This window comes from Bidens hawaiensis, unplaced genomic scaffold, assembly GCF_021521415.1.
Source record: "Bidens hawaiensis isolate Kalapana, Puna unplaced genomic scaffold, B.hawaiensis_p1.1 tig00035570_1, whole genome shotgun sequence".
NCBI classification, from domain to species: Eukaryota; Viridiplantae; Streptophyta; class Magnoliopsida; order Asterales; family Asteraceae; genus Bidens; species Bidens hawaiensis.
The window spans coordinates 58,581-83,779 of record NW_027505379.1 but is presented as its reverse complement, the minus strand read 5'-3'; the positions used below and the strand labels follow the sequence as shown (position 1 = coordinate 83,779).

Here is a 25,199-nt window from a genome sequence, read left to right as displayed (position 1 = left end):
CGGCCACTACTATCGCCGGTAAGAAGTTTCTGATCACCAGAGCTACCCCATTCACTTCTCTGTTGTACAGCGACGCCACCTCCTCAACGGCAGCGCAGTGGTGGTGTTGAGGAGTCCAGTCGGTTGCTTCATGACGGCTCCGTTTTCGTTCAGATTTGCAAACTACAGTCAATGAGGTGAGTTCGTCTTGGCCAAAGAACCACGATGATGACTAGAGGTGGCAATGGGAGTGGGTTGGGTTGGATTTGGGTGATGGGTCAGAATGGGTATGGGTCAGGATGGATTTTTAAAATAGAGGGTTATGATGGATATGGGTCAAGATGAGTAAAAACTAACTCATCTTGACCCAAGTGAAGGTTGACATACAAAGGGTTCTACAAAACCCCTCAAAAAAATATTCAAAAAAACTATTAAAAAAATAATAACTCAAAATAAAAATAAAAAACGCAAAATGTAAAATAACTAAAATGTTTCCTACATCATCCTCATTCATAAAAAAAAAACCTTTTTGTACCGGTTCAGGTTCGAGTTTTTCGGGGGGGTTTTTTGGTTCGGTTTTGTTTTTTTCATTTCGGTTGGTTTCGGTATCTGCTCGGTTTCAATTATTTCAGTTTCGATTTCTCAGTTTTTTCGGTTTTAGTGTTGTTTTGTTTTAGTCAGTTTTTTCGGTTTCATTTCGTTTTTTTTTCGTTTCTATTCATTTATTTTATTTTGGTCGGCCATAGTTTTTTTGTTTCGTTTTGGTAAGTTTTTTGATTGCATTTCGCTTTTTTTTATGTTTCGTTTTGGTTAGTATTTCGGTTTCATATCGGTTTTTTGTATCGTTTTGGCCGTTTTTCTATTTCGGTTCAGTTTCGTTTAAATTATTTTGTTTCGTTTAGTCGGTTCAGTGTTTTTGATTCGTTTTGGTCCGGTTTTTAAATTGCATTTAGTTTTTTTATGTTTCCTTTTGGTCAGTTTTTCAGTTTCAATTCGGGTTTTTTGTTTTGTTTCGGTCGTTTTTCTATTTCGGTTCATTTTCGTTTCACTTTTGTTGTTTCGCTTTGGTCTGTTCAGTGTTTTTGTTTTGTTTTGGTCAGGTTTCGGTTGCACTTCGCTTTTTTTTTTTTTTCGTTTTGGTCGTTTTTCTATTTCGGTTCAGTTTCGTGTTGGTTTTTTTTGTTTTGTTTCCGTCGATTCGGTGTTTTTGTTTCGTTTTGATCGGTTCGGTGTTTTTGTTTTGTTTTGGTTCGCTTTTCAATTGCATTTCGCTTTTTTTTTGTTTCGTTTTGGTCAACTTTTCGGTTTTATATCGGTTTTTTGTTTCGTTTTGGTCAACTTTTCGGTTTCATATCGGTTTTTTTTATTTCGTTTTGGTCGTTTTTCTATTTCGATTCAGTTTTCTTTCGGTTTGGTCGATTCGATGTTTTTGTTTAGTTTTGGTTAGCTTTTCGGTTGCATTTCGCTTTTTTTGTTTCGTTTTGGTCAATTTTTCAGTTTCATTCTCGTTTTGGTCGTTTTTCTATTTCGGTTCAGTTTCGCTTTTGTTTCGTTTTAGTCGGTTCGGGGTTTTTGTTTCGTTTTGATCGTTTTTTAGGTTTCAGATGAGTTTTGTTTCGCACGTGATAGTTTGGGTATTTTGAATTAGATAAATTTTGGATAACTTGGGTATTTTGTTTTGATTCATTTTAACCTATAAATGAAATTCACTTGTATATTTCCAACCCATCCTGACCCACTTGAAGAATTTTTATGATCTATCATAACTCATTTAACTTTTAAAGTTTATCCATCTTGACCCACAATAATCCATTTGGGTTGGGTTTGCCACCCTTAATGATGACGGTTGGATCCGCAGTGAACGACGTGTGATGCAGTTCAGACCTGCAACCTGATTGTGAGTTTGGATTTGGTAGGCGTGGTGGTCAATTTTGAAAAATAGGGGGTTTCGTGGTGGCATTTGCAGATGATGGCTGGTGTGTGACGGTAGGAAATTTGGGGTTTGTAGATTTTGTGATTACTTAGGGGGTGTTTGGTAGAGGGATTTGATTGGGGAGAAATGGAATTAGAAATATTTCTTTTGTTTGTTTTCCACTTTTCATTTCTATTTCTCTTTCTATTTCTCTAAAACTAGAGAATTCCATTTCTCTTTAAAACAAAGAGAAATCCATTTCTCAGCAGCCTCCTCATAGCATGTCACCACCTCGTCTCCGGCCACCACCTCGTCTCCGGCCGCCACCTCGTCTCCAAGTCTGCAACCGCCACCTCGTCTCCAAGTCTGCAACCACCACCCCGTCTCCGCCGTTCGCAGTGGTGAACACAGAGATGGTAACTGGTTGTAGGTTGCAGGTGGTACGGGTGAACGGAGATTAGGGTTTCAAGTGGTGGTTCGTGGTAGGTTAGGGTTTTCAGATGGTCGGGTGATTGTTGTCGCAGGTGGGTGACAGTGGTGGTGGAAATCGGCGGTGGTCGCAGGTGGCTTCTGATTATCATCATCATCATCGCCACCACAACCACCACCACAAAATCTCCAAAGAGGCAGTGATGACAGATCTGAGCCTCCTTTTTCTATATCTTATGTTCCAAAAATTTGAATTTTTTTAATTTCTTGTGTACTGTGGTTGAAGAAGGGGATTTGGTGGCCGCAGCCGGTGGTGGTGGGCTGTGGTTGAAGAAAGGGCTGTGGTGTGGGGCTGTGGTGGTGGGGCTGTGGTGGTGGTGCTGTGGTGGTGGGGCTGCGGTGGTGAGTGGTGTCAAGTTGGGTGGAGGTGGGGTTGGGTATGGTAGAGTTCTCTGTTTATTTTATTGTGTACCAAACAAGAGAAATGATTCTCATTCTCCATACCAATTCTCTTTCTCTACAATTCCATTTTCATTTCTATTTTCTCTCATTTTCCATTCTCTGTACCAAACACCCCCTTATATCAAAATAATAAATGAGAAGAATCATGTGATTACTTATATCAAAATAGTCAATGGACTGATATTTTGAAACGATTTAGGGTTTAGAGAATTTGGGAAAAGATGGCCAGATGGGGTTTTCTATATCAGAATTAATCAATTTGAAAGAAAACCCTCTTGATTTTTAATTATTCTTTTGTGTTTTAACTATTTATATATTATTAAAATGAGTTTTAAAATAAATGGGTAAAATGACTTATTTGCCCTTATGTGCAAGACACATGGCATGACTTAACGGAAAAACTAACTGGGTTAAGACTAAAGGACAAACATTGATGGATTTGTAAACGTAAAGGATAATAAACATCAATTTGAAAGATAAAGGACCACCAGTGAAATTTGGGATAAACATAAAGAACAATTCTGTAATTCTATCCTAATTATATCATATATTCTACCAATCAAACAATTATCTACAACTCAATAAACCAACTGCAATCCAATTATCGTATGCTATACTTTTTATAAACCCTAAGTACAACATTAAACCAAACAAATGGCTTAAATTAATCGCAGCTAAAAACGAGTTAATAGGATTGTAATAATCTTGAATCAAAGTATAGTAGCCTTGGTTTATATTGGATCAGGGCGGGTCCTTAGGGGTGGTAGGCCAGTCGACGGCCACAACCCGACACCCCGTTAGGCCCAATTTTATTTTTAAACTATATGTATTTTTATTAAATACATTATGTATATTTAATGTTTAAACGCAATTACATAACCACTATCTTGGTCCAGTGGCAAAGGAATATTACTCCAAACTAAAAGGTTATGGGTTTTAGCTCATTTGAGACATGTTTAATCATATTTTTATGCACAACCTAAATTATAACAAGACAAAATGGCAAAACTAGTCATTTATGTTTGCACGTTTTTTCAATTGTCGTCCTTTAGCAAACTTAATGACAAAGAACATCCTTTAAGTTTCAAATCCCTATCATGTTACGTCCTTTGTCACTAACAGAGTTAATTTTTCTTGTTAAATCTGGTCATGTGCCTTGCACATGAGGGTAATTTGGTCATTTTTATCTATTTATTAAAAACAATTATCTTTTCACCCACCATTTTCAATTTCTCTCTCTCTAACATTCATCATCTTCACATCCTCTCTCTCTCTCTCTCGCTCTAACATAGAACTACCACCATCACCAACCAACCACCACAACCAGCCACCACCATTGAAACCACCATCATTTTTCGCCGCCATCACCACCCATCACCTGCTGTTGCGACCAGCAATTTCCACCAGTGTAATTGATGGATCCGAATGATCTAGATCACTAACAATCATCAATCATTATACGGAGTCATTCTGCTCACCAATTTCCAATCATTAACAATCATCAATCACCAATTTCCACCAAACTATATTATTATTTAAAGCTTAACAATCATTAACCCGGGTAAGAACCTTTAATACACGGATTTCCACGGGTTTGGGTCGGGTCAGACGGCGGATCCGAATACTAAGACGGCGGAGCAAATGATGACACCAACGAGGTTGTATTGGAGGTGGGCCCATAAGTGACGGCAGGCGGCGGTGGAGGTCGATCTGAGCTCCGACGGCGATGACGGTGGGGTGGGGTTGAGATCGGCTCCGGCCAGTGGAGGAAGTCCGGCATCGACAGTGGGGTGGGGTTGAGATTCCCTCCTTTAGTAAACCGCCGTCCTTTAATTCCGCTTTCATTTTCACCGACGGCGACGACGGTGGGGTGGGATTGAGATTCCGTCATCGGATCTACCTTCAATCCGCCGGCGCCGGAAACCCATGTCGCCGCCATCATCGGATCTACCTTCCGTCATCGGGTTTGGTTTTGAAAAGGGTCGGATCTGAGATGATGATGATGATGATGATGATGCTGATGATGATGATGAGTGGTGGTGGCTGGTCACTGGTGTTTGGTTATGGTCTTAATGGTGTTTGGGGAAGAAGATATGGTTAAAAGAAAAAATATTTTTATTTGTTTAAAGTCCAAAATATTAAGTCAATTACACAAATAACCCCTGAGGGGGTAAAAAGACTAAATTGCCCTCACATGAGGTGCACATGACTGGATTTAACGAGAAAAACTAACCCTCGTTAGTGAAAAGGATGAACCGTGCAACGTTTTTTGAACATAGATGATGTTTTCTGTTATTAAGTTTGCTAAAGGACGACCATTGAAAAAACGTGCAAACATAAAGGACTAATTTTGCCATTTTGTCTTATAACAAAGTAAACCCATATAAAAATTAAATTGTTTAAACCTAACAAAATACTCCTTTTACTTAAGGCCTAAAAAAATTTCCTTCAGCCCAAAACTTTTTTTACTTTCTCAGAGCCAGCCCTGCATTGGATTGAAGGATTGAAGGAAATTGGGTTGGAGTGACAGTAGTCCACGTTATATTGGATTGGTTAGGCTTTCGAGTTTGAAGGAAGTAAAGGAAAAGGATGATAGTGCCCGTATTTGAGATGTTGTGACCCGCGTAAAGGTTAAACGGGTTAAATCAATGAGAATTCACCATTCAGAAATCAAGAAATCTTGTGGCTTTTAAGAGGGTGGGGAACGACGTGAGAGTGACACGTATGATTTTATGGTAGACAATTATATAGATAGTTAGATTTATAGGGTGAGGATCATAAAGGAACTTTTGAAATGAAAACTTTAAAAACCATTTTTGGAAAAAAAAACCTTTTAAAAATACTTAAAAAAATATAAAAAGGTAAAAAAACAAAAAAATTGTATTTTTTATCTTAGTTTCATAAAAAAATAAAAATAAAATTTTTACGAAGGTACATATTACTTAATTTGGGAATGAGGCTCGTATAATTTTTTTGGAACAACCAACTAAGTAACGCGGGTACTCCGTACACAACCCCCATTGGCTAAAGGTAGCCCGAGCCGGCCACGAGTCCGGACGGACAGAGCCCCTAGCGGTCCACCTATTGAGGGATTCCCCGGATAAAACCCGACTTCCACGCCTGCCAAACGACACGACAGCGAGGAGCCAGTAAAACCGGGTGAGATCAGGACTCGAACCCTAGCAAGCCAGGGTCATCCCTCATATCTCCCACATAAATTGCTGATAATGAGGTTTGAACCCCTTACTTCTCACTAGTAAAGTTAGGGGTGAGCAAAAAACGGTTCGGAACCGTTAGAACCGAAGAATCGGAACCGAACCGGTGCCTCAGAACCGCTTATGTGTGTTACCTTACGGTTTTCGGTTCTCAGAATTTGCATTAAATGGTTCCCCGTTTGGTTACGGGTAAAACCGGCGGTTCTAGACTTGGAACCGAAGAACCAGAATATTAAAAACGTTTTAAATAAATTTACCAATCCTCATTTTTTATAGAGTAACTTATTAACCGACATCCATTCAATCACTCTTTAATTCAAATTTTCTATCCTTACATTCAAGACCTAGCAGCCATGATCAATGTTGGTTTAAGCCATCAAGGTAATTTAATATAACATGATATGATCTTCCATTAATTTATCGTTGCTAATGATTTATTTAACTTCAACAATTAAGTTTTAATAAAAGTTATAACGTATGTTCATGTTGTAATATAAATTAGTTTTCCCGTGAAAGAAGACATATAATTGTATAAACTTGTTTTCCAATTTGCAAAGTTTGCGCAACTCATTTAATAAATAAATGATCGAACCGGTTCTAATCAGAACCGATTAGCGAGAACCGGCTTTAGCGGTTCTAGAATCGAACCGGTTTACTATATTAGGTTCCGGTTCTATTTTTCACTCATTTCCAGTTCCGGTTCAGTTCTCGCGATTCTAAACTAGTGACCTGACCCGAAGGAAACCCGGTTCGGTAAAGCCAAAGCAGGTTGGTGAGTGCAACGTCGTCGTCAAACCAACGCCATTCCCTCTTAACCCCAACGCCTCATCTTATTATTATTATTATTATTATTATTCTCTCTTTCGCTGCAAATAAACAAACTTCATCTTCACCAACAAATCTTCAATTCATCTCTACAAGGTATTCTCAATTTCAAATCACCAAAACTTAGGGTTTCTTATCACAATTCATAGACGATTACTCCTCTTGTTGTTGTCACTCTTAGTATTATTATTATTATTATTATTATTATTATTATTTCCCCTTTCTTTTAATTTAATACAACTACTCTATGGATTTCACTCGCTCATCGCAACCGAACCTATCCTTAGGGTTTGTATCTCACGCTAGTCAAATCGGAAACGACAACACGCCGTCCTTTCGTATCGATTCCTCCTCTTCGCCTCACCTTGTGCCCGGCGTGCCGCTTCAATTGATGGAGCAACAGACCACAACCGAGAGCAGAAACATGGATTTGAATGAGACGGATGCCGCCGCCAGTATGGATTTGAATGAGGAGAGTAAACTCGAAGGGGGCGAAGCCGAGGAGGTCGATAAGGAGTTCCTTTCGTTAGGGAATTCTACGTGTTTGAAAAGACGCAGGGATTATTATTATAATTATAATAGCTCGGCCACAGCTGACTCGGCCTCGTCTCGTATTTCCACAAAACGGTGTCATGTTGAGCAGAACGGCAGGTTCAGAGTCTTGAGTCGCGTAGGCAGGCGGTTACGGCTTGGGGAAACCAGTCACTTCAGGCGGCTGATCCTGATGTGTTTGAGATTATGGAGAAAGAGAAGGGTAGACAGTATAATTGGATTGAATTGATTGCTTCGGAGAATTTTGTTTGTAAAGCGGTTATGGAGGCATTAGGCAGTCATGTGGCGAATAAGTATTCTGAAGGCATGCCTGGTGCTAGGTACTATGTGGGGAACCAGTACATTGATGAAATTGAAATGCTTTGTTGTAAACGAGCTTTAGCTGCGTTTGGTCTCGATTCCGAGAATTGGGGGGTGAATGTTCAGCCGTATTCGTGTACGTCTGCGAATTTTGCGGTTTATACCGGTTTGTTGCTGCCTGGTGATCGGATTATGGGGTTGGATACCCCGTCTGGAGGGAACACAAGTCATGGGTATTATACGCCAAATGGAATGAAAATCTCGGCGGCTTCGATATTTTTTGAGTCTCTTTCTTACAAGGTTAATCCAAAGACGGGGATTATTGATTTTGAGAAGCTTGAGGAAAGAGCTGTTGATTTTCGCCCAAAGATACTTATATGTGGTGGGAGTTCATACCCTAGGGAATGGGAGTATTTCAAGTTTAGACAGATTGCTGATAAGTGTGGTGCGGTTTTGATGTGTGACATGGCTCAAATTAGTGGTCTTATTGCTGCCAAGGTAAAGTCTTTATTTAATTGGTAAATTGTTGCTAGCTAGCTGCTTCCCTTGTTGCTTTATGTTAGACATGTTGATGGTTGCACTGTTGATTGCTATGAGTTGTACCGTGGGCTTCGTTATGCTCAGAGTTTTTTTATCTTTTATAAAGTTATTCAATATTATAGTTCTAAGTTACATGTTTGTTTAAAAAAACTAGTAGTTTTCATTGTTCTTACCCTGTTCCTTGTTTTTACCCTGTCAATCATTGGTTTAAAACGAGTGCTCTCATTTGTGCTGTGTGCTTGGTTTTAAAATGCGCGTCTCTCATGTCTCGGATTTTGGGACCTTAAAGCCTTAGAGTTCCTCGTGCTTTATAAATCTAGGCTGCGTGTTTTATCTTTTAGTATGTCAATTTTAAGTTGCGATGTTAAGTTTATAGGCATGTAAGCTACATGCATGAATTGTTTATTGTTTTCTAACAGTGTGTTGGCTGGCAATGATAATACATGTGATCATACGTTAACATTAGTCCATGGTGGTAGATGTTCGCTTCACCATTCGTCCATTCCCATTTTGTGCCACCTCACCATCATCCTCCATGTTTCCCCTCAGCTTTCAGCTAAGGAAATATCCATCATTCACCTCCAATCAACCTTCTTTTATTTTTTTTTTCATTCATAAAATAGAAACCTAATAATTGCACGTAACATTTGTTAAAAATCTTTTTTTGATAATAAAAAAATAGGGGCAATTTCATAGAATAGTAACCAAGTTTCAGAAGTGTTCCAATTAGGTCACTCAGCTTTCATATTTTATTAAATTAAAGGTTTTAACATGTTTTTTTAACGTTTTTATTTTTTGTTTCACATAGGAAATCTTTTTATCTTTTTTTTGATGTTGACGTTGACGTTGAGTGGCGACGTGAATTTTATTTTTTATTTTTGAATTTTAATATAATTAACGTTTTTTAATTTTTTAAAAATATAACTACATATATTGCAAATTCCGACCCCCACATCTTATCCTCCGTTTCTTTCTTAACAAACAAAAAAATTGGTGAGACTCGATTTGAAGATTTAGTGACCCGATTTGAGAAAAATATGCATGAGTGACCTAATTGTAACACTTTTGAAAGTTGGTTACTATTCTATGAGATATTCCCTTTACCAATATTGAATTTTTTTTATTATTGTTTTATGCATTTTTTGTATCTATTTTATCAATGAAAAATATTTAAATATATTTTAAAAGCGTTGAATGCTGATGAATGATGGGTATTTCTTTAGTTGGAAAGATGGGGTGAAAGATGGAGGTCAGTGATGTGGCACACAACGGTGAATGATGAAGCTCATTTATCCCCATAGACAAATGACTTTCTAGTATTGTTTGTTTTACCATCAAACATGATGGGTTTTACATCTCTGAAAGAGCCAAGGAGGCTTAATGCCAGATATTTGAGTTTTATAGTATAACAGTATCTGCTATTGAATAACGTGGCATCTATTCTTGAAATCTCATCTTTTTTTACATTTACCAGTGTCTTTTTTGTCTCAGTTTTTTTCTCTACAACAATTTTTATTCATGAAAAAGTCAGTTCTTTCAGCTGGCTTCCATTTCCATCTCAATGTTATGATAGTTTCTCGGTTATATTTTATAGGAATGTGCAAGTCCCTTTGAATTTTGTGACATTGTAACCTCAACTACTCATAAAAGCTTGCGTGGTCCTCGAGGAGGTATAATCTTTTACAGAAAGGGTCCTAAGCCTAGGAAATGTGGAATTTCTTTGAATCAAGGGGATGGTAGTGACAAATATGACTTTGAGGAGAAAATAAACTTTGCTGTGTGTTCTGCACTTCAAGGTGGGCCACACAATAACCATATTGCTGCCCTTGCGATTGCACTGAAACAATTGGCTACTCAAGAATACAAGGAATATATGCAGCAGGTGAAGAAAAATGCTCAGGCATTAGCGTCTGCTTTGGTGAGAAGAAACTGCAGGCTGGTCACAGGAGGAACTGACAATCATCTATTACTTTGGGATCTTAGAAATCTTGGAGTGACTGGTACAAATCTTCTATTTTCAACTTATTGTTCAATTTGTTTGCTTTATTACCCAATATAAAATTTGTCATCATTTCATCACTAGCCTTTTTTCAGTAGGTTCTCTCTTATGGGGCAATCCGTAAATAAATCTTAGGAGATGATAAAGTAGCACTCTGCTAGTGTGTTTAGTACAACAGGTTTTAATCTAGTGTAAATGAATGTTTTTTTTTTTCTTGTTGGAAGTTGTTTTTCTTTAATGGTTTTAATTTGTTCAATTTTTTGTTATACCATGTATAATGTTGATGTTTGTTAGAAAACTGCTGCATTTGTTTTAAAAACAGAGTACATTGCAATATTTTTCTGTCTTGAAGTTGGAGGACAAATATAATCTGCTACGTTACTAGCTCTACATTTTATTTTTCCATCTTACTTTTCTAATTACACTGTTTTTCATTACAATTAAAGTGTTTTTGCTGATTATGAAATTAGATGGCTACCAACTCTTTTAATACTTGAACCTTAATTTTATATTTTTCCATCTTACTTATCTAGTTACACTGTTTTTCATTACAATTAAAGTGTTTTTACTGATTTTGAAAATACTTCAAATTTGGGCGGATATACTAGTACACATGTGTTCCGTCTCTTATTACACTGTCAAGATATTTACTGTGAGAGCAACTAAAGCTCATTGTGGAGAATCATGGTGGCTTATATGTTCACATAAAATGAGAATATTATTAAATCATACATTGAATTATAATGATTGTTTTAACTGTTGACTAGTTGGCCCCGCTTTTTACTATTTTGTTGCTTCAAGTGTATAGAACCATGGAACAATCAATACCTTAAACTATTGCTTATATATAAGCAGTATGGTCATTTGCCATGTTTCAACATGTAGTTTGGTAGTTGGTGCGAATAAAGTGGTTTGAAGTTATGAAACAAAACTAAAAGTATACAGTATACAGTATTGCATATGTTCGGGAACCAGTATTAACATGTACAATGTTTTAACACATACTTTAGTTAACAGAGTGTAATATAGTTAACTTGGGAAACATTATCTCCTTTTCAGGTAAAAACTTGGAGAAAGTATGCGAAATGTGCCATATCACTGTTAACAAAACTGCCATATTTGATGATAATGGAACTCTCATCCCCGGAGGAGTGAGGATTGGTGAGTACTAATGGAATAAATTAAATTTCTGTAATCATATTCATATATATAAACAAATATTTAGAAATTGAATAAAAGTGTTTTGTGACCCACCTAAAATTATCTATGAGATGCTCGTGCAATACTGATGAAAACACACTTTACAGGTACTCCTGCAATGACTTCACGAGGTTGTTTGGAATCCGATTTCGAGACAATGGCAGACTTTCTGTGTCGGGCAGCTCAAATCACAAGCTCAGTGCAGAGGGAACATGGAAAAATGCTGAAATCTTTTTTGAAAGGTCTTGAAAACAACAAAGATATTATCGATCTCAGGACTCAAGTTGAAAACTTTGCAACTCAGTTTGCAATGCCTGGCCAAGATCTGTAGTGTCCATTTTGTCTGTAAATAAAGACGCTGAGTGCATATTGTTGCGTGGAACCTGTGAAACAAGACTTAGTCTACATCCACATTAATCTATGTGATTTTCTGGGGCTTGTTCACAGGTAATACACTATTTCTTACATGTCTAGTTAATATTATTACTTTGATATTCAAAGAGTCAACCAGGTCAATTTTGGTTGGCATACTATACTATAGTATTTTTTTCTTTGTCTTTTCTACTTTTTGAGTAAATGGAGATAATATTAAATAGCATTTGTCATTGGGTTATTTTTGGGTTATTTTTGTTGAGAATTTATCTGCGTTGTTAGAATTGATGAGGAATTTTGGCCTATATATAGAAAATAGGACACAGATATGGTGTGCTTCAATTTGCTTTTATCGTCATCTTGTGTGTATCAATCAGGTATTGACAGCACCGGGTCTATTCAGTTATTAAGGTTGTATCAATGGTTGGTTGTGACTTTGTGATTGATTTAATGATATCGTAAATGATATTTGTCCACTTGTTTGGCAAACGTATCAAACCTGAGTAATCATTGTAGAATTGAAATTAATCATCTTAAATTCTAACACCATTGCTTTACCTAAAAGCTTATTGGGGCATTATTGATAATGGGTTGTTCACTTAAGTACATGACCAGTGAGAAACAATTAAAGGCTTGCATACAGTTCTAATTAGACGTGCACAAATCGGGTTCACCTTGAAAACCCGAACCGGTTCGGAACCGGTTTTTCTTACACCGGGTAGAAAATGACACCGGTTCCAGTCAGGAACCGGTTCGGTTCCCGACCCGAACCGATGCCCAGAAATGCAAACTTTTAGGAACCGTGTAGGGTTGGAACCGGGACCGGTTATTACGTAAAAACCGGTTCCGCCGGTTTTTTTTGAAATTCAAACATTATAGCCGTTAGAAACCGGTTCCAACGGCTATATAGCCGTTTTTGACCGTTGAAACCGGTTTTATTACTATATTTAGCTAATTTTCATTCTATAAATATCAATGTATGAGTGTGTACTTGTTAAACCACTTCCAAAACTATAAAACACACTCCAAAACACAATTAAGCTTAAACCGACAACAAATGGCAACTAATGACGACGTTGTTATGGTGATCGAAACAACAAGATGCCCCGATGTTTGGGTTCATTACGATTTGTGTCTAATGACCGACTCACATGAGATGGTACGTTGCAAATATTGCTCGAAGTTTCTTAAAGCAGGGTCCAACTCGACATTACGAAAACATACGAATAAGTATTGTCGAGAGAAAAAAAGTTTGGATGCTAAAAAAGCGGAAGTGGGAGAATTGTCCGGCTCTACAACCCAAAAATAAGTATTCCCGAATTAAAACGACGGACTTTGTTTTTTAAGTTTTAGTTATGTTTAGTATCGTTTATGTTTTAATAATGTTTGTAATAGTTATTGTTTAAATAAATAAAATGTTCGTCGTTATTAAAAAAGTAACAAAAAAATTAATCATGAGTAATAAAAGTAATTATAATTAAACAAATCAAAACTAAATATTAGTTGAACAAGTTACAAATAATTTTACTAAAACAAATAAAAAATACAAATTACAACTCTTCTTCGTCTTCATTCTCGTCTTCACCCTCGTCTTCGTTATCGGAAGAAACCCCGTCCTCCGCCTCCTCATCATGAATATGACGCTCTATTGGTATTTCGTCTTCAAAGTTCGTCTTGTGTTGTACACGATCCACCGCATCCAAATGGTCCTTTAGGCAAATGCAAACCTCTAGAGACTCGGGAGTTAATTTTGTTCTTCGCATAGATAACACCCACCCACTAAGAGAAAAAACCGATTCGGAAGCAACCGTTGAGGCTTGTACGGCAACCAAATCACGAGCCATGGCGGATAGAATGGGAAATTCGTTTTATTTACCTTTCCACCAAGCCAACAAATCAATATTGCGAATTTCGTCGACCGTTGCGCCCTCAACATAGTTTGCTCCACTATATCGACCAAGTTCGCTAGTTGGTGTGTTTCCTCTTTGCCTCTTAGATGCCGATTCACGAATCCCATTCATCAAGTTTATAAGTGGGTCATTGCACGGCCTACTAGTTGTTTTTTTTCACAAAAGACGATCTCGTGCTTGGACCATACATTTGAAAATAATGGTCATAAAGGCCTTGAAGGTTTTTGTTGAACTTTTCCTTCGCTTCCGTCGACAACTTCGGGTCGATCTCGTGCATACCTAAGTTGTCGAATATTTCCTCAATCGTTGTCTCAACCCCATTAACATTCCAATAGGGGTTTAATGCGGTGGCACAAGTAAAGACCGGCGGTATGTTTTCAAAATATTTTATGAACTTTTCCTTCATCACCGCAACAATATTCTTGAAGAGTTTGTTCTTCTCCGCAAAGCTTTTAAAAACACAAGACATATAGTACAATTCTTGCAAAACCCAACAACTAGTAGGGTAATAGACTCCCGATAATTTTGTTGTTGACTTTTTGAACACGTCAAGATACTCCAACAAATAACCGACTTGGACCCATACACTTTCCGGAAACATATCGGCCTCGCGTTCTTCAACAAGATTGTTATGAAAAGCTTGTAAAGTTTGGCGTTGGGCAAAAGCACACTTTAGCATATGACAAGTTGAGTTCTAACGGGTTGGAACGTCCCAATTCGGCCCCAAATACTTTCTTTCAACCGACTTGCAATAGTTCTTATATTCAAGATGTCTTCTTTTACCACTTTTGAAGACATCTTGTAACATAAGTCTAAAGAATTTTAAATCGTCACAAATGTTTTCATTGTCAAGACCTTTTTGAACAACCAAGTTGATGATATGTGCAACACATCGAACATGAAAAAAATCCCCGAAACAAGGTGGTGAATATTTAATGATAAATTTTTTGGCCGCCTTAGTATTGTTTGAAGCGTTGTCAAACGAAATCGAAAATATTTTATTTCTCAAGTTGTAAGTCGTTATAACTTCATCAAGTAATTCAAACAATTTTTCGACGGTATGTGGGAACAGAAAGTTTTCAAAAGCGATGGTGCGTTTCATCAATTTCCATGTCACCGGATCAACCCAATGAGCGGTGACACATATGTATGATTCGGGCAACCCGTGTGGTGCCGACCAAACATCGGTAGTTAAACTAACCATGGCTTCTAAAGAATGAAAAGACTCGATTAACTCTTTTTTAGCACACTCCCACAACCTGATACAATGACGTCTTAAGGTAGTACGACTTACATGTGTGTATTGCGGTTGTAGAGTTTCTCGAATCAACGACGTCAAATCCGGGTCATCAAAGTGGTTAAACGGCAAACCTCGTTGAATAACGAACTTTGCCATTCTATCTTGAACTTGAGTCGTGTTGTAACGAAATAGTGTACCATCTTTACCCAAGTCAATTTGATCGGTCGCGCCAATCCCTTTCAACGCCTTGCAATATGGCTTCTCGATGTGCTTTCTCAAAGTAGAGTTGGAATCGTGCTTTAATAGTGAACCACATAGTTTGCAACGAGCCTTTTGATAACCTTCGTCATCCACAATCAAATCCCAATTCTTCCATATGTCTTCGTTGCGGTTATGGTTGACTACCGTAACAACCCTTGGGTCCTCCGTAGCAGGAACGGGGGCAACAAAAACACTCTTCTTAGCCTTCTTGTTAGTTTTTTTGATGGGTGCCATAATAATATTTAGTTGGATGGTCGGGTAACGGAACGGGTTTGCTAAAGGAGTAGTATTTTAGTTTGTTTTTGAGTTTGGTGGTGAAACAAGTAATGGAAAACAACTTATATATAGTTTTTGGGCTACAAGAACCGGTTCCAACGGCTATATTACCGTTGGAACCGGTTCCAACGGCTATTATTTGTCTCAAAAACCGGTTTCAACGGCTATATTACCGTTGGAACCGGTTACTGTTATGTGGCATTTCAGAAACCAATGCCCTAACCCCTCAATTTCAAAAGAAAAGAAAGAATCTAAGAAGGAAGTTAATCTGGCCACCGGTTCAGATGATTCAGAAGGTTCAGAAGAGACTCTTATCTGCTGTGTTGAAGAATCAACAGATTCATGGATTATGGATTCTGGTGCATCTTTTCATGCCACTTATAGCACGAAGAAGATGAAGAATCTCCGAACAGGTAATTTTGGTAAAGTTCGTTTGGCTAATAATCATGCTGTTGATATCACGGGGATGGGGGATATTGAACTAAAAACTTCATTGGGCACCTCATGGACTCTAAAGGATGTTCGGGTCGTTCCTAGCCTTAGAAGAAAGCTAATTTCTGTTGGGCAGTTAGATGACCAAGGATATGATGTTATGTTTGGTGGGGGTAAATGGAAAGTTGTGAAAGGGAATCTTGTGATCGCCAGAGGTAAAAAGAAGGGCACTTTATACATGGTTGAAATTCCAGCTGATGGGGTAAATGCAGTGACCAGTGGACCGAGTCAGTCTAGTTTGTGGCACCAACGACTCGGCCACATGAGTGAAAAATGGATGAAAATGCTCGTTGCTAGAGGAAAAATTCCAGAACTGAAGAAGGTTGAATCTGAATTTTGTGAACCATGTGTTTTCGGTAAAAAGAAGAAAGTATCTTTTGTGAAGACCGGAAAACAACCGAAAGCTCAGAAATTGGAGCTTATTCACTCTGATGTCTATGGACCAACTTCAGTCTCTTCTTTGGGAGGATCGCACTATTATGTCACCTTCATTGATGATTCGACACGCAAGGTATGGGTTTACTTTCTTAAAAATAAATCTGATGTTTTTGATACTTTTAAGAAATGGAAAACTGCTGTTGAATTGGAAACTGATTTGAAGGTGAAATGCTTGAAGTCGGATAACGGTGGTGAATACGTTAGCAAAGAATTTCGTGATTATTGTGAAGAGTACGGTATTCGGATGATCTTTACAGTCCCTGGCACTCCTCAACAAAATGGAGTGACAGAACGAATGAACAGGACGTTAAATGAAAGGGCAAGAAGTATGAGACTTAATGCCGGGCTTCCAAAGACGTTCTGGGCAGATGCAGTTAACACTGCAGCTTATTTAATTAACCGGGGATTGTCAGTACCGTTGGGTTTCAAGACACCAGAAGAAGAGTGGAAAGGTAAAGCTGCAGATTATAAGCATTTGAAAGTTTTTGGGTGTAGCGCTTATGATCTAGTGAAAAATGACAAGCTTGATGCTAAAGCTAAAAAATATGTTTTCATTGGATATGGGTCAAACGAAATGGGCTACAGGCTTTGGGATTTAGAAAGCAGAAAAGTAGTCAGAAGCAAGCATGCAACTTTTAATGAGGCTGAGTTATACAAAGATAGAAACACTTCAAAATCAAGGGTTCAGAAAGAGCAGGTTGAATATGAAATTGATGCTCAGAAAAAGACAGTTGAGTCAGCTACCGAACCCGAGACAGAAACTGAAGAAACCACAGTTCCTGAATTTGAAGATGATGATATTGGTGGAAATGAAGAGTCAGAGGGAGTCTCTGACAGTGGGAGTTCAGAGTCTGAGGATGAACAGTCTCCACAAGAACCTGACCCGCCTCAGCACTGGGTTAGGAGGTCCACCAGAGTTTCTAAACAGCCGGTACGTTACAAACCTTCAGTTAATTATCTCCTTTTAACTGAAAATGGTGAGCCAGAGAGTTATTATGAAGCACTTAAGTTGAAAGATTCGCTCCAGTGGGAGCATGCTATGAAGGAGGAGATGAACTCTTTGAGTAAAAACCAGACATGGGTTTTAACCAAGTTTCCACCAGATAAAAGAGTTCTACAGAATAAATGGGTCTATAGAGTCAAGGAAGAACATGATGGGTCTAAACGATACAAAGCTCGTTTAGTGGTCAAGGGTTTCCAGCAAAAGAAGGGAATTGATTATAATGAAATATTCTCTCCAGTTGTGAAGATGACCACCATCAGATTGATCTTAAGTATTGTTGCTGCAGAAAATTTACATCTAGAGCAATTAGATGTTAAGACAGCATTTTTACATGGTGATCTTGACGAGGAGATCTATATGGCACAACCTGAGGGATTTCAGGTTGCCGGGAAAGAAAAATGGGTCTGCAAATTGAAGAAAAGCTTGTATGGTCTGAAGTAGGCACCTAGGCAATGGTACCTAAAGTTTGATGATTTTATGGTGAGAACTGGGTACAAGAAATGCGAGGCCGACCATTGCTGCTACTTAAAGAAGTTTAAAGGCTCATATATCATTCTACTTCTTTATGTAGATGATATGTTAATTGCAGGATCTGATATGAAGGAGATTCGCAAGTTGAAGAAACAGTTGTCTGATGAATTTGAGATGAAAGATCTTGGTCCAGCCAAACAGATTTTGGGGATGAGTATATCCAGAAAGAAAGATGGCTCCATAACACTATCCCAAGAGAAATACATAGGGAAAGTGTTAGAAAGATTCAGGATGAATGATGAGAAGACTAAACCGAGAAACACACCTTTGGGAAGTCATTTCAAACTTACCAAAGACCAGTCTCCCAGAACAGAGGAAGAAAGAACAGAGATGGCTAAAGTTCCGTATGCATCTGCTGTTGGCAGTCTCATGTACGCCATGGTTTGTACACGGCCAGACATTGCTCATGCTGTCGGGGTAGTTAGTCGTTTTATGTCGGATCCGGGAAAGGAACATTGGGAAGCGGTGAAATGGTTACTCAAATACTTAAAGGGTACTTCCAGTTTGGGGTTATGTTTTAAGGGGAAGGATACAATTCTCAAGGGTTATTCAGATGCTGATCTGGGTGGATGTAAGAAGACGTTTAAAAGCACTACTTGTTATGTTTTCACAGTTGGGGGAACATCAGTATGTTGGATGTCCAGACTTCAGAAAAGTGTTGCTTTATCAACCACTGAGGCAGAATATATGGCAGCAGCCGAAGCAAGTAAAGAATTAGTATGGTTGAGAACTTTTCTTGAAGAGTTGGGAAAGAAACAGGCAGAGTTCTTCTTATATTGTGACAATGAGAGTGCAGTGAAACTTGCGAAGAATCCAGTCTATCATTCGAAGACTAAGCACATCCGGAGGAGATATCACTTTGTCAGAGATTTGATCAGTGATGGTGTTTTCAGTTTGAAAAATATCTCAGGTGCTAAGAATCCAGCAGATATGTTCACCAAGCCGGTGATGCTGGATAAGCTGAAGCTGTGCAGAGCTTCAGCAGGCCTTCAGGAATAATGTTGAGAAGGCGAAGGGTAACTAGGAGGTGCAAAACCAGATGGGTTTTATTTTACATGTACAAGGCAATGCAGGTGAAGACATTTTACGTCTCCAAATGGGAGCAGGTTGAAATGTTTGACGCATCCAAGTGGTGGTTTAGAGAAGATGTCTCGAAGCCCAAGTGGGAGATTGTTATGTTGTGGTCTCCGATCCATCATGGGTCGGGTCCGGTTTAGACGAATAGACAGAATTAGGAGTTTAAGCTGTTTGAGTTTTGGCCAAGCCCAAAAGCTCTAATCAGGCCCAGTTTAGTTAAAGGGTTAAACCCTAATTGTCTAGTCTATATATTCTCTCCTGTACTTGTAAGTTTGTATCACTCAATAATAAGAAAACCCTAGTTATCGACAGTGGACATAGGTCATACACCGTGACCGAACCACTTAAATCCTTGTGTCTCTTTCGTTTATTCTTTCGGTTTTACTATTGTATTCGTGTTTGTGTGTGACTCCGAGCCTAACAGTTACAACGGCTATTTTGTGTCTCAAAAACCGGTTCCACCGGCTATATTACCGTTGGAACCGGTTCCAACGGCTAGTTTGACCTGTGTTTGACTTTTCAAAAAAAACCCGTCGGAACCGGTTTTTTCGGGTAGGAACCGAACCGGTTACAATTAGGAACCGGGTAGGAACCGGGTTGGAACCGATGGGGACATACAAATAGGAGAACCGGGTACGATTTTCGGGTACAAAAATACCCAAACCGGGTATAGGGCCAACCGGGTAGGAACTGGAACCGGTTCCGGTTCGGTTCCACCAGTTAGGTTCAGGAACCGGTTTTTTTGTGCACGTCTAGTTCTAATAACGTATAATGTTGAAAAGATGATTATGCAAATGCTCCAAGCAATAGATACATGTATTTTTTTTCTTGTTCTATACTTAACACAATATTTTTGTATCAAAGGACCATGAAGGTATCATGTGTGTATGGTTACGTTCAATTAATCGAATAGTCCTGAAGTCAGCAATCATTCTTTCTTGTAGTTCACTATTTAGCATTCTTTCTGTTTCTGTATTAAATGACCAAACGTGGGTGTATAGAGACGTTCAAGAGAGAGTTTATTACTTAGATAACCCTGTAGTCGCTAATCATGAGCCATTAATGTAAGCGCCCGTGAAACCATATTGTAAACGCTTGTCAAATCATATTCCTCATTTGAGTACACTTTGATGTGTAACCTGAGGTTGTATGTAATCTTTTAATTTGAGTACACTTAGAATTCAATGATATGAACACACTATGATATAATATACATAAATACAGTTTGCAAAATATACCGGTTCTTGTCTCTTAGGTGGGAGGCCTCCTGTTTAAATCTGGGCATGAGAGTATATTGGTTAAGGTTCGAAACATGATTCAATGGGCTTTTTCATGGTAGAACGGTTTCCTTCTTGATGTTCATGGGTGATTGACACATATAGTGTTGAAATCAGTATGAGCGGTTGACATCCTGTCTTAAGAAGAGTCATTTGGTTAAAAAAATATGCACTTTTCCTTTCTCCTGTCATGTCTAATCAATTATTTTTGTGCGCCCATCTGTCTGTCTGTATGGGTGATTAAAATGGAATCCGCTATTTTGGTTTTGTTTTGAAGATAAGATATGATTTTAAGATTTTTATATTCTTCATGTCCCCTAACCAGTATGCAAATCTAATTTACTTTCCATGAAAGGAAGGTTCGCATCGCAATTCCATATTTATTTTACTTTTGAGGTCATATCATATCTATCACTTCACTAGTGCTCAAACCAAAGTTATTTCTAGAAGACTTTCTCAAGACAAAACCATACGATTTTAATACTGCCCGCGGTTTTATGTTCTCCACTTCATAAAACTACTAGTCACATCTAATAAAAAAAAAAGAACAACTTTTAACGCATGACATAGAAATGGTTATAGTATTTGTATATCTTAAAAATGGTGAAACTGAACACAATTACGGATTCATAATTCCAAGAGTGTCTTCCTACTTTCAACTATCTCATCAAAAAAATCATCAAGTTGAACCATAGTGTTCTCTATTCCACATTGCAACCCTACAAAACAACTCTTCAAAATTTCAACCTTTCCTCTCACATCAAATTCTGTTTCGAACCCTCTAATTCTTTCCAACTCTCTTTTCAACTCATCCATGGCATTGATTGTTTCTCGGAACTCACTAAGTAAAATACCATGTTGCCCGTTTTCTCTCTCATTCACCCTCTCATTCAATCTTGCAGCCGAGACCATAAAATTTGTTCTAAAAATCGTATGGTTCTCATTATAACTAGTAGTATTTGTGTGGCACAAAGAAGACAAACTTGTTTCATTGGAGCAATAAACAAGGCCATTCACCATGATCTTTAAAAGCAATGAGCTTATGTTCTTCAATACATAGAGTGCTCCTCTAAATCCATTGAACCCGTTAAACTTCGATTGCGTTAAAGTAATGTCTTCAAATTTCATGGTCAATGGTTTAATTCTTGTTTCCGCCAAGCTCTTGTTTTCTTCCTCCAGTCTCACACTCTCCCTTTGGCAGCGGTTTATAGCCGTTAGCACCTGATATATTTGAGGTTTAGCTTTTTAACTCAAAATCCGGCTATCTAAAGCTAAAGAAACTCAAGAAGTCATGAATCACATGAGGATTTACCTCATGTGAGATTTGTGGACTTAGATCATGGTTTTCAAGGATATAGGGGATACTGGCGCCCATGGAACAATAGTTTTCCATGTTTGAAATGCCTGATTTTAAAACTTGACATACTTCCCAAAGGCGTGCACTCTCATCCATATACTCATCAAGCCATTTTTCGCCTACGGGCAAGTGTAGTTTCTGAACCAAAAGGGTTAAGTTAGAATGAAAAGATTGAAGGGAAGCCAGGATAAGTTGTAGGAAGTGGATGGACATGTCGTTTTGAGAATGGAACGAACAATGAATATCGTCAAGACTACGGGTGAGGGAGCTATAGAAGCTATTGAGGGAGGAGGAAGAATGATTCATCATGTGGTGGTGGAATATAAACTATAAGACATGAATAAAAATTGAGTAGAATTTGGGAGGAGATGTTTAAATATGGCGAAAAGGAAGCATTGTTGGGTGCAATTATGAATGTTTCTATTGGAGTGGAAGGGATGATTAGAAATCTAGCACTTTTATTGTTTAATGTTGCATAAGTTGTACCATCATAATTTTAGAAAATTATTACTATCTAAAACATATTTATTATGTTTATTTTTAATATTTTATTAAAAGATATTTTAAAATTATTATTAATACATATCCTAATACAGTACTGTATGTTGTTAAGAAGATACAATATACACTTTGGATTATTTTTATACTAGTTTTTATCCTTCGTATTACGGGGTTCTTTTACATTATTTGTTTCTAATATTTATATATTTTTTATGATTTTAATTTTATTTATTATAAAAAAGTTAATAATATACTTAGGAATTGATGAAATGGTTTCACAAATAAATAAGATGTTATGACCCGGTTTAAAAGCTACCTAGGTTTGGTGAGACCCATAACCCGTGTTTTTACTATAAAATTGTTTCTTAAATATAAATAATATTTATTTTTAAAAAAATCAGATATTAATTTTTGGTACATCCCTAATTTTGTAGGATTTTCATATCAAATATTTGATAGATTAATTTTTAATATAAAGAGATGTTATAACCCGTTTAAGAGCTATCTGGGTTTGGTGAGACCTATACCCTAAATTCAGGTCAATGAATGAGGAATCTTCATTTACAAATAAAGCAATCGGGTGCTTGAAAGAATTTATGGATGTTTCAGTTATATATATTTTCTAGCTTTTATCCTTCGTCTTACGGGGGTTTTACATTACTCGTTTATAATATTTTTATATTTTTATATTTTAATTTTATTTATTGGAAGGATGTTAATAATATATTTAAGGTTTGATGATTGGTTTTGCAAATAAATGAGATGTTATAACCCGATTTAAAAGTTACATGGATTTGGTGAGACCCAAGACTCGCTTATTTTTTAGACTATAAAATTGTTTCTTAATTATAAATAATATCTTTTTTTTTTAAAAAAGTCATATATTAATTTTTGGTCTATATTATAGGATTTTCACATCAAATATTTGGGGAGATTAGCTTTTAATTTAATGAGATGTTATAACCCGTTTAAGGAATATCTGCGTTCGGTGAGACTCATACCCGTGGATTCGGGTCAAATGCATGAAAAGCCTCTATTTTCAAAAATTGTTTCTTAATATAAGTAATATCTTTTTTTCTTAAAAAAATGGATATTAATTTTTAGCAATCTCTATTTTATAGGATTTTCATATCAAATATCTGGTGAGATTATATTTTAATATAATGAGATGTTATAACCCGTTTAAGGTTATCTGGGTTTGGTGAGACCTATACCCGTGAATTTGGGTCAAATACATGAGAAGTCTTCATTTACAAATAAAATAATATGATGGCTTGAGAGAATGTAATAAGCAACGAGAGAGTATATCTAAGATTAAAATTCTTAGTTATATAGTTTTTCTTTTCTTTTTCTTTCCCTTTCCTTTTTTTTTGTATGCAACGTGTATTGTAATTTATTTACATCCTCATATGTTGTTTTACATTATTCATTTATAATATTTATATATTTTTTTTAGATTTTAATTTTATTTATTGTCAGAAAGTTAATAATATACTTAAGATTTGATGATAAAAGAGTTTCATAAATAAATGAGATGTTATCGGTTTAAAAGCTATCTGAGTTTAGTAAGACCCATGACCCGCTTATTTATTTATTTATTTATTTTACTATAAAATTGTTTCTTAATTATAAATAATATCTTTATTAAATAGATGGATATTAATTTTTAGTATATCCCTATTTTATAGGATTTTCATATCAAATATTTGATAAGATTAATTCTTAATATAATGAGATGTTATAACTCGGTTAAGGACTATCTGGGTTTGGTGAGACCCATACACTTGAATTCGGGTCAAATGCATGAGAAACATTCATTTAAGAATAAAGCAATCGGATGACTTGAGAGAATTTAGGGAGCTTTCGTTTATATATATTTAGACTAGTTTTTATCCCTCGTATTATGTGGGTTGTTTTATATTATTTGTTTTTAATATTTATTTATTTTTAATATTTATTTGTTTTTTGAATTTTTATATTTTTTTATTGTATGAAAGTTAATAATATACTTATGGTTTGATGATAAATTGTTTCACAAATAAATTAGATTTTATAATCCGGTTTAAAAGTTATATGGGTTTGATGAGACCCAAGACCCGTTTATTTTTTACTATAAAATTTGTTTTTTAATTAAAAATAATATATATATATATATATATATATATATATATATATATATATTTAAATAAATCAGATATTAATTTTTAATATCTCCCTACTTTACATGATTTTTATATTAAGTATTTGGTATGATTAGTTTTTAATTTAATGAGATGTTATAACCCGTTTAAGAAATATATTGGTTTGATGAGAGTCATACCCGTGATTTCGAGTCAAATGCATAAGAAACCTCCATTTAAAAATCAAGCATATCTGGTGACTCAAAAAAAGAGGAGCAACCACATCGCGATACATAGGATTTTTATGGTTTCATTTATAGGGTAAAGTTAAAAAACAAAAGACAACAAAAATGAGAAGAGTGAGAAGGAATCTAGTCCATTGATCTTAGATTTGAATGGCTGAGATTAATTTAATAAATAAAAATTGATGAAAATGGCATGAAGGTAATAACCCACCTTTGTTGACTTTCTCTCTCCACATGCAAGACACATGTCAATTAACCCAATCATTTTAAAATGCCCATAACTTTTTCATACGACATTATTTTTTAAAAAAAATCACCATAATAATAAGTGTTTTTTTATCTTTAATATGAGTATCATATTGTTATATAAAAATAAAAATAAATAAATGGGTTTTTTAATTGTGTTTTTTTGTTATTCATTGTGTCATTGTGTAATATGTTATTTCCATTGTGTTTTGCGTTTCAAGTCATTGTGTTATATATTCACCATTGTGTCTTACGTTTTAGGTCATTATGTTATACGTATTCACCAATGTGTTTTACGTTTCAAGTTATCGTGTAACATATATTAATCATTGTGTTTTATGTATTATATAGATTGTTGTTATTTTATCATTATTTTTACATATTATTATTACACACCGGTGTTATTAGTATTTAAAAAACATAATGATGAGTTGAAAGAC

At 36.4% G+C, this 25,199-nt stretch overlaps 1 pseudogene across 1 annotated transcript; it reads left to right on the top strand.

Moving 5' to 3' along the window:
• Nucleotides 1-7,053: 7,053 nt before the first annotated feature.
• Nucleotides 7,054-11,972, top strand: LOC143612828 (serine hydroxymethyltransferase 7-like; annotated as a pseudogene). Its single transcript, XR_013150002.1, has 4 exons — nucleotides 7,054-8,172; nucleotides 9,809-10,214; nucleotides 11,273-11,374; nucleotides 11,521-11,972. The product of XR_013150002.1 is annotated as a serine hydroxymethyltransferase 7-like (transcript).
• Nucleotides 11,973-25,199: the final 13,227 nt, after the last annotated feature.